This window comes from Mesoplodon mirus (genome assembly GCF_964341445.2).
Source record: "Mesoplodon mirus genome assembly, chromosome: 3".
NCBI lineage: Eukaryota > Metazoa > Chordata > Mammalia > Artiodactyla > Ziphiidae > Mesoplodon > Mesoplodon mirus.
In genome coordinates, this window is record NC_138978.1 from 130,816,468 (window position 1) to 130,834,404 (window position 17,937).

The 17,937-nt window shown below is 36.2% G+C and overlaps 1 protein-coding gene across 6 annotated transcripts in view; it reads right to left on the bottom strand.

Annotated features, from left to right (window-relative positions):
- DESI2 (desumoylating isopeptidase 2) overlaps nucleotides 1-17,937 on the bottom strand; it is a 42,051-nt gene that overhangs the window by 19,587 nt on the left and 4,527 nt on the right. Inside the window, exons 1-3 of one of the 6 annotated variants that reach the window (XM_082613206.1) lie at nucleotides 16,884-16,948; nucleotides 15,460-15,516; nucleotides 15,141-15,195 (exon numbers count right to left, since the gene is read on the bottom strand). The exons of 1 other annotated variant lie outside the window; for it this stretch is intronic. The gene's annotated coding sequence lies outside the window, so the exon portion shown is untranslated. Of the gene's footprint in view, nucleotides 1-13,715; nucleotides 13,914-15,140; nucleotides 15,196-15,459; nucleotides 15,517-16,883; nucleotides 16,949-17,937 lie in introns of those variants that run through there. 4 more of the 6 variants (XM_082613205.1, XM_082613209.1, XM_082613207.1 and 1 more) reach the window with 4 other exon arrangements.

A 17,937-nucleotide genomic window follows, 5' to 3' on the forward strand; every position in this document is an offset into this window, starting at 1 on the left:
GGGCCCAGCTGCTCCGCGGCATGTGGGATCTTCCCAGACCGGGGCATGAACCCGTGTCCCCTGCATTGGCAGGTGGACTCCCAACCACTGCGCCACCAGGGAAACCCTGGAATTTGTTTTCCTCTGACTTATTTCACTTAGCATAATACCCTCCAGAACTATTTACGTTGCTGCAAACTGCAAGATTTCATTCTTTTTTTTTAATGGCTGAGTAATATTCCAATGTGTGTGTGTATACACACACAGACACACACACACACATACACACCACATCTTCTTTATCCATTGATGGACATTTAGGTTGCTTCTATATCTTGGCTACTGCAGTCAGTGGTTTCCTTGGCAGCCAACTTCTAGGACTTAAATTGTCTCTTCCAATTGAGAAATCTCATTGCTTATACTGTTTACAACCAATAATTTGATCTACTAACTGATTTCCTTAACAATGACACCATCAGGCTTTTGTTCTGGATGCAGACAGCTCCTACTTAAAGTTACCTGTTTTCTTTTTACAGTGTGAGCGCTTCTCTTTCAAAATATAGAATATTTTAAAAAAGAGACAGATACAAAATTGTTGTTTGCAATAATCAAAAGGTTTTAAACTCTTAGTAAATCGAACATTTATTTCCATTTAATGTATAGTATCACTTAATTTTAACAATTTATCTTTTGTTGACCAGTAAACAGCCTTCTGAAAGTGCTTTTATAATAAATTTCCATAATGGGAATCTAAATGTTTTATTAAGAGAAAGTCTTTCATTGATTAAAAAAAAATCTGCACACTTATTTTTAGCCAAAGAGTTAAGAAAGGGTTAGGATGGGAATGTACTTGTCAGAGTGGGGATCCTGGACTCAGAAATCTTTTATTCTCTGCTGTTTCACAATTGAAAATAATCTCTTCCATGTTAGAACTTCTGTATGTTGCGTGTGTGTGTGTTTGTGTGTACATATATACATACTGTAGTCTGAAATTTCCCTGCATTTAAGACTTTACATTCTACATATAAAAGGTTATGTTCTGACACATTTCATAAACTGGAAAATCTATAAAATGAGAGAAACTTAAATATGAGAGAGAAATGTACCATCTAAAAATCTGGTCAGTCCTTTGGAGTTTACTATAATGAGATCTGACCTATATAAGGTTTCTAAAGAATTGCTGAGACACTGCAATGAAAAATGAATACCTGACAGGCTTTGCAAGTGGTAATGTTACCTCTAATCTCAGATGGAAAGTTGGACAATCAGGTAAAGTGTTTCTGCTCAAGGTTTAGGCAGCTGGCAAGTTGCTAGGAAAAGGATTTCTTAACCCAGAGATATTCCTTTGAACAGTATTAAAAAGCAGAAGTTAGCTGCTCTTAACATTATTTGTTTCCTAAAGGCTCTGTCTCAATATTCTGTGCCAGGCAGGAATTAACGCTGATGTTGCTTATTCACTGTTAGCAATAACAATGAGGGACTCAACAGTTCTCTGCTTTTCATGTTCTTTGTAACTTCTATCCTTAGAAAGGGCCCCAAATGTTAAGAGTTAATTTATTTTCTAGATTAAAGCAACTATTTACTAGTTAGAAATCTATTACTAGATATCGCTACTGACCTTACAGAAACAAAATGATTATAAAGAATACTATAAGCAACTGTATACTAACAGATTAGATAACTGAGATGAAATGGATAAATTCCTGGAAAGACACAAAGTACCAAAACTGAATCAAGAGAGAGAAAATCTGAATAGATCTATAATGAATGGGAATGAAAAAAAAAGAGAATGAATTAGTAATTTTAAAACTACCCTCAAAGAAAAGCCTACAACCAGATGATTTTGGTGAATTCTACCAAATATTTAAACAAGAACACTAATTCTTCATAAACTGCTCAAGAGAAGAAAAGAGGACTCTTCCCAAATCATTCTATGAGGCCAGCATTAATTTGACACCAAAACCAGACAAAGACATCATAAGGAAACTACAGATCAATCTCGTATGAATACCGACTCAAAAATCCTCAACAAAATACAAGCAAATTGAATTCAGCAACATATAAAAAGGATCATACACCACGACCAAGTGGTATTTATTCCAGGAATGCAGAACGGATTTAACATCCCCCAAAATCTATTAATGTAATATACCATAGCACTAGAGTAAAGGACAAAATCCACAAAATACAACTCTTTTCATGATCAAAACACTCAACATACTAGGAATATAAGGAAACTTCCCCAACTTGATAAAGGGCATCTATGAAAAACTCACAGCTCACATCATACTTAATGGTTAAAGACTTAATGCTTTCCCTTTAAGATTAGGAACAAAACAAGTATATCTGCTCTTGCCACTTCCATGAAACACTGTACTGGAGATTCTAGGCAAGTTAAATAGAGAAGAAAAAGAAATAAAAGACATTCAGATTGGAGAAGAAGTAAAATTATCTCTATTTGCAAATGACATGATCTTGTATATAGGAAATCATAAGTAATCCACTAAAAAAATACTAAAACCAATAATAATAAAAAAGTTCAGTAAGGTTGCTGGGTACAAGATTAATATACAAACACCAACTGTAATCCTATATACTAGCAGTAAACAATACAAAAATGAAATTAGGAAAACAATTCCCCAGTTGCAGTAAAAAATATTTAGGGATAAATTTAACAAAGAGCTATGTAACTTTGTAAGTGAAAACTATAAACATTACTGAAAGAATTTAAAGACCTAAATAAATGGAAAGACATTCCATGCTCACAGATTAGAAGACTTAATATTGTTAGGATTGCAGTACTCTCTGAATTGACCTGATTCATTGCTATCCTTATCCAAATCCCAGCTGCCTTTTCTGCAGAAATTGACAAGCTAATGCTGGAAATTCAAGGGACCCATGATAGTCAAGACAATCTTGAAAAAGTTGGAAAGTTCCTGATTTCAAAACTTAGTACAGGGCTACAGTAATTAACACACTGTGTAACTGGCATAAAGACAGACATACAGACCAATGGAATAGAATTCAGTTCAGAAAGAAACTCTTATATTTATGGTCAACTGATTCTCAACAAGGGTACCAAGACAACTCAATGGGGGAAATAAACAGTATTTTCAAGAAATGGGACTGTGACAACCAGACATTCACATGCAAATAAATGAAGTGGGACTCCTACCTCACACCATATACAAAGATTAACTCAAAATGAATCAAAGACCTAAATGTAAAAGCTAAAACTATAAAACTCTTAGAAGATAACAAAAGTATATCTTCATGATCTTAAATTAGGCAATGGTCTCTTAGTTGTGACACCAAATATACAAGCAACAAAATAAAAAAATAAATTGGACTTCATAAAAATTAAAACCTTTCGTGATTCAAAAGACACCATAAGTAAAGTGAAAAAGCAACCCACAGACTGGGAGAAATCTGATAAGGGATGTATATCCGGAATATATAAAGAACTCTTAGAAATCAAGAACACCACAAATAACCCAATTAAAAAATGGGCAAAGGATCTAAGTAGGTGTTTCTCTAAAGCAGACAGACAAATAAAAACTACCATTAGATGCATTTCACACCCACTCAGATGACTATATTCAAAAAGACAGATATGGGCTTCCCTGGTGGCGCAGTGGTTGAGAGTCCGCCTGCCGATGCAGGGGACACGGGTTCGTGCCCCGATCCCGGAGGATCCCACGTGCCGCCGAGCGGCTGGGCCCGCGAGCCATGGCCGTGGAGCCTGTGTGTCTGGAGCCTGTGCTCCGCAACGGGAGAGGCCACAGCAGTGAGAGGCCCGCGTACAGCAAAAAAAAAAAAAAAAAAAAAAAAAGACAGATATAACAAGTGTTGACAAGGATGCAGAGGAACTGGAATCCTCATACACCGATGATGGGATTTTAAAATGGTACAGCAGTTTTGTTTATTTTATTTATTATTATTTTTAGTTTAAATTTTTTTATTTTATATTGGAGTATAGTTGCTTAACAATATTGTGTTAGTTTTAAGTGTACAGCAAAGTGATTCAGTTATACATACACATGCATCTATTCTTTTTCAAATTCTTTTCCCATTTAGGTTATTACAGAATATTGAGCAGTGTTCCCTGTGCTATACAGTAGGTGCTTGTTGGTTATCTATTTTAAACACAACAGTGTGTACATGTCAATCCCAAACTCCCAATCTATCTTCTCTCCCCACCCTTCCCCCCTGGTAACCATAAGTTTGTTCTCTAAGTCTGTAAGTCTATTTTGTAAATAATTTCATTTGTATCATTTTTTTTTAGATTCCATATAAGTTATATCATATGATATTTGTCTTTCTCTGTCTGACTTACTTCACTTAGTATGATAATCTCCAGGTCCACTGTGTTGCTGCAAATGGCATTATTTCATTCTTTTCAATGGCTAAGTAATATTCCATACTATATATGTAAAATGGTACAGTAGTTTTGGAAAAATTTGGCAGTTTCTCAAAAAAAATATTAAGCCTAAAGTTACTGTATGACCCACAATTTCACTCCTGGGTTTATACTCAAGAGAAATGAAAATATACAGTCATATGAAAACTTGTCATCTATGTTCACAGTAGTATTACTTACTATAGCCAAAAAGTGGAAACGACCCAAATGACCCTCAACTGATGAATGAATAAATACAGTGTGGTATATCTATAAAATGTAGTATTATTTCTCAACAAAAAGGAAAGAAGTACTGATGAATGCAGCAAATGAATGAACCTTGATAACATTATGCTAGGTGAATTAAGTCAATCACAAAAGACCACAGAGTGTATAATTCCATTTATATGAAATGCCTAGAATAGGTAAATTTACACAGATAGAAAATAGATTAGTGGTTACTTATGACTGGGAGGTTTGCAGGGAAATGGGGAGTGACTGCCAATGGGTACAGGGTTTCTTTCTGGGGTGATGAAAAATGTCTAATATTGAATGCAATGATGGTTGTAAAACTCTGAATACACCAAAATCCACTGAATTATACACAATGGGTAAACTGTATGGTATGTGAACTATATCTCAATAAAACTGTTTAAAAAATGCTAGGAATAGAAGTAAAGGATCTACTAACTTGTACCAAATGGTAGAGGAGTATATACTTTCACAGTTGGCAAACCTAAACAAAAACTATTCTGTAAATATCATGAATCCTCCAAGGACAAAATTTCCTGCAGATACTTATCCCCAATCAAAAACTTTGATTAGATTATTTCTCAAATTACAGACCGCATTCCTAATTCCAGATAGCTGCCTTCAAAAACATGCAGAAAACAGACTATAAACAAATAATATATCAAGAACAGGAAAAAAAAAAGGGAATTCCCCGGCTTTCCAGTTGTTAGGACTCTGCGCTTTCACTGCCGAGGGCCTGGGTTCAATCGCTGGTCAGGGAACTGAGATCCCGCAAGCCACGCAGTGAGACTGAAAAAAAAAAAAACCCCAGGAAAAAAATATCCTCTAAATATACATATTCTGGTCAACCACCGCTCATACATAAACAGCAGCACATTACTGAATAAATTTTATGAAGTAAATGTGATGTTTTTCTTTGGTGTGATTTTTTTTCTGAATGGACTCCAAAGAAAAGAGGGTAAACCTTCCACAGAGATGCTCTCTAAATGTTCTTGTTTCTGTTAGGGCTTCCTAGCTCTGTTATCAGAGAACACGCCTGGAAGGCTCACTCTTTAAAAACTGGGCAGGCTGCCTATGGAAGACAGGTGTTTAATTCAAGGTCAGCAAGCCTTATCTAGTCCTTCTGCCTCAAAGTCCTGCCAAGGCTATGCAGACAATATGGATGATGCCTACTTTAAGTGGAGATTTAATGATATAACTGTAAACAAACAGAAAAAGTACAGCAGTCCCATGGCACCCGCGGGGGATTAGTTCCAGAACCCCCCCCCCCGATTCTCAAGTCCCTTATTTGAAACGGTGTGCTACATACAGTCAGACCCCTGCATATGCGGATACGGAGCGCCGGCTGTGTATGAGGACTGAGTCTTTTACTGAATGATTTCAGTTGTGAAACTCTCCTACAATGATTTGCTGTTGGTAGTTATTCATGTAATTACTATCGCCTCATAGTTTAAGATGTTTGAAATTAATAGTAGTGTTTCTCAATGCTCCTTTGTTTTCCATCCTTTGTAATTACTTTAAAAAATTATTTACCACTGTCAAAACGTTTCACATGGCATCTCTGGAATAAAAATCTCCCTACAAAGCTCAAAAGAGCTTCTCAAACTTGCTATGTAGAAATTCATGCTTTTGTAGAACCATAAAACATTGATATTTTCTAACAGAAGATATAAATATGCAACATGAAATCACAGCCAAGAAAATGTATCCATAAAAACAAACAACCCAAGCTGCTGAATTAGATATGACTGGATGTTAGCAAGATTTCTTTTAATTTTTGTTGGGTATGTCTTCATTGATTTTGTTGTCTAAATAGCAGCAGATGCCAAAAGTTTGAAATTATATACTTGGGAAAAATGGATAATACAGGACAATTTTATTTAAAGGCTTAGCTTTTTATTTGAATTGGGAAAAGACCACTTTTATTGCTAGAGTTTGTCCAAGTCTAAGAATACAAGTATTCAGGAGACTAGTTGAACTATTGCTCTGAGACAACTGCAGAAGCTGGGATGAAGAGGTATATATAATGACACTGGGGCCAGCCCTGCAGACAAAGCTTACCACACAGGGCCATGCTGTGTGAGGCAGGAGTGAAATGGAACACTAGGGGCAGATCCACTAAAGGAAACTATACATTCAAGTTTACCCAATGCTGACAACTATACAATCCCTCAAGGATTATATGAAAAATCAGATGTTTTCATTTGAAAGTTTACAGTTTGATTCTTCCCAAACTTTTCCTAACATACCAAAGGAAAACAGTAAACCAGCCAGCTGCTACCACAAGAGTATCTCTCGAACCATGAAACAACAGCAGAGTTACCACAACATGTCCATGTCAACCACCTACTAAACCATTTGGTTAGCTTAATCTAAGGCTATCTTTCCCTTAGGATCAAACAGGAAAGCCCACAACGTTCTTGTGCTCCATTCTGGATCACAAGAGTATTGCTTCTATTATCTTTGAATTTACTTCAGAGTTTATTGCTTGGATAGAAAAAGGTTGATCCAAGCATTACAATGAACAACGCTGAAGCATTTGAACTATAGTGGAAAGACACTGGGCTGAGTGTCAGGAGATGGGGGTTCTTTGCCTTGTTTTCTTCACAGATATTTGGTAACTTTAAAAAAGGTTTTTTTAATTTTATTTAAATTTTTTAAAATTTTATATTGGAGTATAGCTGATTAACAATGATGTGTTAGTTACAGGTGTACAGCAAAGTGATTCAGTTATACCCATACAAGTATCCATTCTTTTTCAAATTCTTTTCCCATTTAGGTTATAGAATATTGAGCTGAGTTCTCTGTGCTGTACAGCAGGTCCTTGTTGGTTATCTATTTTAAATATAGTAGTGTGTACATGTCAATCCCAAACTCCCAATCTATCCCCATCCCACACTGATATTTGATAACTTTTAAAGATACCCAATATGTCTCAAAAAGTGTTTGATTCCAATTCAGACCCTGGAGCCAGAACACCTTGGTTCAAATTCTGACTTCATTATTTACTAGTTGTGTGACCTGGGTAAAGATATTTATCCTCTCTGTCCTTATTTATAAAATGGAGATAATAAATAGTATCTCCCACAGAGGACTATTATGAGGATTAATAAATTAGTATGTATAAAGTACGTAGAACAGTGCTTGACCTATAGTAAACATTAAGCATTAGTAGTAGCAAACACATATATTGATAATATGATCCTTCCCTAATACTCTGTTCTACACATTGGTAAAGGGTCGTATGCACGTGTAAATAAGCAGATTGGTTCTGGCTATCTGTTAATTCTCAGAATTTTCAAGAATCTTTGGGAGTTGATGTCAAATTACCAAGAGACGTGACTCACTAAGCTGAATAGCAAACAATGGCAAAGTTAATTTGACTCTAAGACTCCTATAAGCAATTATTTCTATTCTTGAAAAGTACAGATCTGAGTAAAAGGTCTCTGTAAATAAGGCAGTGGTTTTATAGGATTCTTCTATATTCATGAAGGACATGAGCAGAGGGCTGGAGAACCAATCTCACTTTGGTGCTAGGACCTTACAGTCTTGTACTCCCTAAGTCCATGGAGGTGGTTAGTAAGTAAAGAGAAGAGGGCCGGGGAAGGACCACTAATACACACTTTACCTCCTTTGATACCAGCCAGTGTCACTGAAGTTTATCAAAGCATTCCAAAGTATTAATATAAAAAGGTAAGAGGAAACCATTCACAGAAAAGTTATCATCTTGAAATATGTGGGAAGGCAATAAATAGATAAATAACTATAGTTAACTTTTGAGCTCAATCTTGCTTCAATGCAAAAATTGGCCTAAATATTTCTATTTATTATTTTAAAGCATTGCTTACAGAAGTGAACTGACTGTACTATATTATAGTCATATATTAAAATGTTAAGTTCTTCTTCTGATACAGAACTTTCATTAAACTTCATTTTAGTCAGTGATTTGCTTTATTCATTTAATAAAATGTTATGCTTCCTGTTTGAAAGCAACAACAATGATAAATGCTATCTCCCTAGTCTGGAACTTAAAACACTTAATATAACCACTTAGTGCCTGGGTCTGACTTCCTTAAAAGGCAGTATTAAATGATCTAAGTATAAAGTATGACTGTTTCCCCTATAAACTAGAACAAGTGTTCACTGGATTAAAAGTAAGCATTTTACTTAATTCCCAAAAAAAGGTGTTTAGGACAAGGCATTTCAATTACTGAGTTAAAATTCCAAAATAAACTGTGACTAGTAGAGATTGTGGGATAATTATTATAGTGTCATCTAATATAAAACTGTCCTTGATGTTCACACTGTTAAACTACCTTATGAAGTCTTGCTGGTACCACTGGATTTAGCCCAAGATAACCTTACAGCAAATGCTATTTAATATTGACAGTAAATCATATTTAATGCTATCTGTGGTGCCTTAGCATCAGGTTAGTCATAAAGCAGAGAGACAATAAAAACTCACTGAATGAACTGAGATTTTCTAGTATCTTTTTTAAATGAAATCATGAATATCCAGTGCTACGTCTGTTAATTTGCTTTATACTATAAGAAAGATATAGATTCTATTCCATTATAATTATTTCTAAGAAAATGTCCAATCTTTTCACTACCTGAAAATATTATCTAATAAGCACATGGCCGACTTTCTGTCTTAGAAAAATAAATCTTTATGTAACAAAACATTTTCATTACAAAGTTATTTATAAATTGTTGATAACAGTAGGTATTAAGCCTCAATTTTTTAGAGTACATAATCTCTCCTGATTATGAAAGATTTGTCAGTAATTTTTTAGTTAATAGTGTTTCAAGTTTTATAAATGCTCTGCAAAAAAAATTTTTTGTCTTTTTGAGACAGTGTAGCCAAACATAAACATATGCACAAAAGCTAGCCTAGCCAAACTTCTTTGTTTGCTGGGACAGTCCCAGTTTATGTTTGCTTCAATATAACTATTAAGCCTGCACCCTCTTTTACTCTGTAGTCTCAGTTTTGATGATAAAATTTAAAGTTAGCCTAAGACTGGCCTTCTTAAGAACTGTACTCTGAGTCTTAAAAAGCTCCTAAGCACATGAGTAGGAATATGCTTACCTACCTACTGACACGATAATCTAAAAACCAAGGAAAATGTGGTGACATGTATTTTGTACAGAGCTAAAGGTTCCTCCTCTTTATTAACTATGCAAACTAATTTTCAAAGACAAATTATTATGTTTACCAAAGGATCTAATTTCTAAGACCCACCCACAACAAGCTAGACATGACTGTGAATTAAGTTATTTAAAGGAGAATAGATTTTTAAAAGTCAAATCAACAGTGAACCAAATGCCCCTTGAATATTTTTAAGACTAACCCTATTTTATATAAGCCACTGTTTGACTCTACTAGTGATGATAAGTAGATGGGGCAGGGTACTGCCAATTCTTGGTCCTGAACCACATCTACACCAGAAAACCATGTTCTGGAAAATCTCTCGTATCAGGCACTTAATTTAGTTGTGTGAAATAAAAATTTTGGTAAAACCCTGAAACTCCTTTTAAGAAGGCCTATTTGTACCTGACTATCCTCCTGGATTGGGTTCTAAAACTGCATGAGATCTGAGACAAAGTCTTACTTAATTCGGTACCTTCCATGTTGCTTAGTGTATTGTATTATATTCTACTTAGATCACTCAAATACTTGATGAGCTGAAATGTAGCAAGGAATATGTAATGCTTTCCCCTTTGTCCTGTTCTTAAACGTGACCCATGGGAAAACAACTCCATTCTTTCTCTCATTCAAGAAATATGTACTGAACACCTATCATGTGCTAAGAACTAGCAACACAGAAGTGAACATGATCAAGTTCCTGTTCTCATGGAGCTTGCCTTCTTGAGAGGTATCTTTTAAACTGCAGGTTTAAAACCCATTAAAGAATCCTAAAATCATTTCAGTGGGTTGCACCAGCATTATTTTAAATAAATGAAACATAATGCAATAGAACTTATCAGAGGACATCACACACAGCAAGGTGTTTCCTGAACATCTGGTTTCAGTTACATGTGTGTATAATAAGTATTATGTAAAATGTATATTTTAGTTGGTCCAGGATAAAATTGAGAAACAGTTCTAGAAGGTTCCCCTAAATTGCATCTCAATTTAAGTCTCATTTAAAATTTTTACTTACCTACAAAGCTATAAATAAAGCAAGTTAGACAACTTTGATTCAATAAAATGTATGTCAGGGACTCTGCTAGACACTGGGGATACAAGGATGATTAACTCACAGTCCTTGTCCATAAGGAACTCATTAGAATGTAAACAATCAGTCAAAATTTGACAAGTGTTAAAACAAATATGTGTATATGTAATAAATTAATAACTCATTTTTTGGGTTACTCTAACACATGCTTTCACTTATTCTTTCATAATAACAGTCCACATAAAATATTTAAATCAATTATGGGATAGTCAAGCAAGTAATTTGTGCCCAAGGCCACATAATGACTGGCTAAACTGTAAACAGAGCCCAGGTTTCTTAGCCTTCACCTAGTGCTTTTTTAAGTCACATGACTACTTCCTAACAGTCTCATATGGCTTTGATTTTCTTTACATGATCTTTGAAGTATCCTGAAACTTCAGAATAAGATGGAGATCAATACTATTAGTTCATTATTTTTCCTTAAATGTGAAATTATGGTGACCTATCATGTACCATCGCAAGTAAAAAGAAATAGCCATCACTTACTCTTTGCCTAAATGCCATGTGACATGCCTACCTTATTACTAGTTTGGTAATGTAGAGATCTCCTATTCTGGCAACTATAACTAACCCTCAAATCTGAAGGAGTGGGAAAATCTAGAAGATATGTTCCTTCTGGAAACTAGAATTTCAACTGTACTTCAACCAGACAACTCTTTTTATACTATTCAGTAGACTAGAATACACACAACAGATTATACTGAGAACTGCTGGAGACAATTAACATGTTAACTTTATCTGGTGGTTCATTTAACTCAGTGTTGGACAGTGAGCTAGAAATTATAATTACACTATGGTATACAAACCAATCTCAAGCTAAGTTGTTTATTTTTAGTTTCCACAAATATTTAAAGACATATAAATTAGAACCATTAAGTTCATCTGGCAGAAAGGCTGAAAACCAGCTGTCAACTCTAACACACAAAGGGGAAAAAAAGGCTATACAATTAACTCCAGTTTTATACATATAGTATGATGGAGATCTTGGAGATGGTGTCAAGTGTACAACAGCCCACATTCTTTTTAAATCTAAATTTACTACTAATTTTTAAATATAATTTTTAAAAGGTTGCTTTCCATTTACAGCTGTTATAAAATACTGGCTATATTCCCCGTGTTGTACAATACGTCCTTGAGGCTATTTTACACCCAATAGTTTGTACCCTTTTGTGCAGCCCTGCAAACTGGTAACCAATAGTTTGCTCTCTATTCTACAACAGCCTGCTTTTAATGCTTCAATCTGGGTAGCACTTTGTTCTGTGTACTAACACTCCTTTAGATAAACTGATGAAATTCCAAATCTCGAGTTATTAAGTGTTGCAACGACTGAAAGTATACAAATGGAAGCTCATTTAGCTTCTACAATCCTGCAAATAACAACACTAGCAATAACAATAGCTAACACTTTCTACGGCTTATCATGTGCCAAGTATCATTCTATGCATTTTACGTAAATTGACTCAAGATCCTTAAAAAAACCCTATGAGCTAGGTACAGTACTATTCCCATTTTATTTTATTTTTAAAATATTTGGCTGTGCTGCCTGACATGTGGGATCTTGGCTCCCTGACCAGGGATTGAACCAGCACCCCCTGCATTGGAAGTGTGGAGTCTTAACCACTGGACTGCCAGGGAAGTCCTATTCCCATTTTAGAAAGACATAGAAGCACAGAGAAGTTAAGTAAATTTCCTAAAGTCACACAGCTAAAAAGCAGGAGGTAGAATACAAATCCATGCAGCCTGATGCCAGGCTAAACCACAAAGAACTGCATTTCACTACTTTCAATAACAGATTCCATACAGTAAGCGTGACCAAGGAGAAGGCAGGTCTGTCTCAGCCCTGACTCTTTCTCACATGGATACTCTTGTTCTGAACCAGTGTGGATGCTTTGGGACTCTCACTTGCCACCTGACTGGCTAGGGAGACCCGTCAAGACACCAGAGCAAAGCACGTCCCCGGAGGTGAGCAGTCAGGCATAGAGTTGAAACCCAAAGCCACTGCAGGTGTCCAGCAGCATGCTTCTCCATCCTGCAAGTAGCAGCAATGAACAAGAGGACACAGTGGAGGAAGAAACTGTTTCAGGACAAGTCCTAGGGGAACTTCAGGTAAGTCCAACAAACCTTTTTAAAGTGATTACTATGTTCCAAGCTCTGGGAATAAAAAGAAGAGTAACACACTGTCTCTGCACTCAAGCTCACTGCAGAGTGAGAACTTATAAACAGAGATAATAAGGACTGGAAAATATTACAGCATATTCCTATGCTGACTGGAATGACAGTAGAGGGGGAAAAACTGAGAGAGAACAGAAGAAAAGCAAAGTCCTTGCATAGGAGAGCATGGGCTTCAGCACACAGTGGAAGGTTTGACCTCAGGCAGGGACATTGGCAATTCATTCCCTTTCCATGTAATAGGAGGGAGGTGAACAGTAGTGGTGGAAGGATGAGAAAATTCTCTTCAACCGCTTTTTTTTTTTTTTAATTTAAGTGAAATAAGCAGTGAAGCCATCAGCTGACAGTAAGGAATGTGGGGAGAGTATGAAATACTGTAGTTGTCTTGGAGAGTGGGAAAGTCAGTTGACCATAGAAATAAGGAAGCACTGCCAGATGGCACTTAGGGTCCTCTTGGGATCTGTGGTCATGATTTTAAAGTGAGATTAGTCTGTATGGTTGTATATTTTTCTCTAGCTGCATTTGTCTGCTGAGGTGTCGAGGACATGGAGAGTTCAACTTAACTACATTTGCCAGACAAATATGACAAAGGCAATGATTAAAATGGTAGACTACAAAAGCTAACTTAGACAGCAGGGGGAGAGCAAGGGAGTGATTATTTTAAGGAATTGACTCACGTGATAGTGGGGGATGGCAAGTGTGAAATGTGCAGGGCAGGAGAGCAGGCAAGAAAGGCAGGGAAGAGGTGATGTTACAGCTCGTCTGGCGGCAGAATTCCTTCTTTCTTACGGACCACAGTCTTTTCTCTTAAGATCTTCAACCGATTGGATGAGGCCCACCCACATTATGGAGGATAATCTACTTTACTCAGTCTCCTGATTTAAATATTAATCACATCTAAAAAATATCTTCATAGCAACATCTGGACTGCTGTTTGACTGAAAACTGGGTACTCTGCCCTAGCCATGTTGACACATAAAATTAACCATCAGAGGACCATTTACAGAAAAGGTTTAGGATGTAGGGGATTTTAAAAATCACTACCCATTCATGAGTTCCAAAGAGCACAGTGAAAGTTAGTTTAGGAATGGGTGTAAGATTAGGACAAATAAAAAGAGAAACACAGCACTTTCCAAGGATGAGGGCTGCTATATGGTGGTTGAGGGCACAGATTTTAGTGTCAGAGCTCTTGGTTCAAGACTGCTCTATCACTTATGGCATGATTCTGAGCACATTCTTCAACTAAGCCCCAGTTTCATCATTTTTAAAAAGGATATGAGGGAATGGCTTATTGCAATGGCTGGCATACAGAAAACATTAAAAAATGTTAGCTCTAATTTTTTTTAAAGGTTTATTTATTTTTAATTTATTTATTTTTGGCTGCATTGGGTCTTAGTTGCGGCATGTGGAATCTTCGTTGAGACATGTGGGATCTTTCACTGTGGCACGCAGAGCTCTTTGTTGTGGTGCGCAGGCTTCTCTCTAGTTGTGGCGTACATGTTTCTCTCTCGAGTTGTGGCGCGCAGGCTCCAGGGCACATGGGCTCTGTACTTGTGGCGCCCAGGTTCCAGAGTGCGTGGGCTGTGTAGTTTGCAGCACGCAGGCTCTAGCTGAGGCGCGCAGGCTCTAGCTGAGGTGCGTGAGCTCAGGCTTAGTCGTCCTGCGGCATGTGGGATCTTAGTTCCCCGACCAGGGATCAAACCCCCATGCCCCGCACTGTAAGGCGGGATCTTTACCACTGGACCACCAGGGAAGTCCCATTAGCTCTTATTATTATGGGAAAAGACTCAATATTGTAAATCTATCAATTCTCCCCCAAAATTATTCATAAATTTAATGTCATTACACTTAAATTTTCAATGACATTTTTCACAAACTGATTTTAAATTTTATTTGAAAAATAAATGTGTGGGAAAAATAAAGAGAATTCTGAAAGAGAATATGAGAAACTTATCACCAGTTATCAAAACACAGTAGAATACTGCAATTAAACATCTGTAATGGTGCAGGCAGTGGTAACTAAATAAATGAATAGTATAGAAAGTCAAGAAATAGACTTATATATCCATGATAATTTAAGACAGGATAAACGTGGCACGTACCTCCAATTAACATGGGGAACCATGGATCATTCAATAATTAGTACTGGTTTTCCACCTGGGAACAAACATGTAGATTATTTCTATAATTTTAGGCTAGGGGAAGCCTTTCTAGGGATGACATGAGACTGAAATCTCATAAAAACAAAAAAATCTTGTGGGCTACTGGGTATACAGCTAAAAGAACTGAAAGCAGAGACTTGAACAGATTTATTTGTAAACCCGTGTTCACAGCAGCATTATTTACAATAGCCAAAAGGTGGAAGCAAAGAAGTGTCCATCAACAGATAAACGGATAAACAAAATGTGAAATATTATTCACCTTTAAGAAGGAAGGAAATTCTGACACATGCTACAACAGGGATGAAACTTGAGGACACTATGCAAAGAAAAATAGGTCAGTTACAAAAAGACAAATAATGTATGATTCCACTTATATGAGGCATCTAGTCAAATTCATAGAGAACGAAAGTAGAATGGGAATAACCAAGGACTGAGGGGAAGGGGAAATGGGAAATTGTTTCATGGGTATAGTTTCACTTTTGCAAGATGAAAAAGTTCTGGAGATTGGTTGCACAACAATGTGTTATACACTGAACTACACAGGTAAAAATGGTTAAGACAGTAAATTTTATGTGTGTTTTAACAAAATCAAAAAAAAAAAGACAAAAAAGTATGGAATTTTTTCAGAGCCTTACAAAGTACTTCTAAAAAAGAAAATGAGTAACAGCCATGAAAACTTTGGAATGATAAAAAAGGGAAACTGGCCCAGCCATATACTAAATGTATTGTGAAATTATAATAATTAAAATAGTGTAGTAATGAGACTAGAATCAATCCTGTATGGGCAAGAATTTAGTATTATGATAAGGATGACATCACAATTTAGTGAGGAGAGACTTTTATTTCAAATAATGTGGGGTTAATTAGTTAATTTTTGAGTTATTGTTTTGGGGGTAGGGGACTATCACAGTCATACACCAAAATACATTCCAAATAAATCGAAACAAAATTATTTACATGTATCTCGTTTCCCTTTATTATTGTTCTGCCTTTCTCATAGTTTAAGATTATTTGGGCAGTCTTCTCTTTATATTCTAGTAACCAACTGGGTGATACTTGAACAATAATGGTGCTTTGGAATTTAAATATTCTTATAGAAAATCTGACAGTCAACAAATGGAAAGTGTAAGTATAACCTGTCTTAAGAAAAATCCATTTAACAAAAGATTTCACCTAAAATAGTAGGCTCTCCTTAGTATTTAAAGTATTTAATTTATAAGTTTCACTAAATTCTATACTGTTAACTTTATCCATCATCACGTGACCTCGGGATTGATATACACTATACCACTGCAGTTTGAAGGGTCTGTAGTCATCAGCATGCTTGGACCCTTAACATTGGAGTATTTGCCAATCATAAGATTCCCATACTTTACTTTCTGAATACAGTTGACCCCTGAACAACACGGGACCACTTAATACATGGATTTTTTTCAGTAAATATATAGTCAGCCCTCCGTATCCACAGGTTCCGCACCTGCGCACATGGAGGGTCAACCACAGGATTTGAGCATCTGCAGATTTTGGCATCTAGGGTGGATCCTGGAACCAATTCCCCCATGGATACTGAGGGATGACTGTACATGAAATTTTCTATTTAAATTACTAGGTTAACATTTATTCCATGCCAAGTCAAGGGACTGCTAAAAGGGAACACTGAACATTTTTGGGTTTACAAAATACCTTTCACAGATGGTGTGGTAGGCAGAATGATTCCTTAAGATGTCCAGATCCTGCTCTCCAGAACCCGTGAATATGCTATATTACATGAAAAAGGGACTTTGCAGATGTAACAAACTTTAAGATAGATACTACCCTGGAATATCCTCGTGGGTCTCATCTAATTATAAGAGCCCTTAAAAACAGAGAACTTTTGCTGAATGGAGGTAGGAGACATGTGGGAGAAGGGGAGGCCAGAGATATGTGAAGTATGAGAAGGAATCAATGCATTATTGCCAGTTTGAGGATGAAGGATGCAAGAGGCTTTAAGCATCTCAGAGAGGCTTGGCTGACAAAACAACAAGGAATGGGACCTCAGCCCTACAACTGCAAGCAACTGAATTCTGGGAACAATCTAACGGGCTTAGCAGCAGATGTGTCCCCACAGCCTAGGCCAGGTGACACCTTGCTTTCAAGCCTTGTGAGATCTGGAGCAAAGGAACCAGCCTAGTCCACCTGAATGCGTGACCTACAAAAGTGTGAGAGAATAAATCTGCATTATTTTAAACCACTGAGTTTTGGGCAATTTGTTATTGCAGGAATATAAAACAAATATATAGAGGAACTGGATTCTTTTATACACTAAACCAAAAAAAAAAAAAAAGAAAGAAAGAAAAGAAAAAAGAAGGGGATACTGTCAGAGATAACATAGGAGGGCAGATTTATGACTGCCTTTTTTTTTTTTTTTTTTTTTTTTAGCTAGACTCACGGGTCACTGCTTCTATATCAAGTGGTAGGAAAGTCACTGGCCCAAGAAGCATACTTGGTACAAGAAAGTTAAGACTAGTTCCTATTAACTAGTTAAATCTTATTAAAATTCAGGAACTGAAAATGTTTTTGAAGGGATTATCTTCCAAGGAGTGACTAAAATCCAAGTTCAAAGAATAAACAGATTAAGAACATTTCTTCAGTCTAGTTACACAGTGTTAAAAAAACAAAAAACAAAAAACAAAAACAAAACAAAAAACAACGTCAAGGAAGAATAATTGATGTTATTTTGCTATCTTATTTCCCTTCT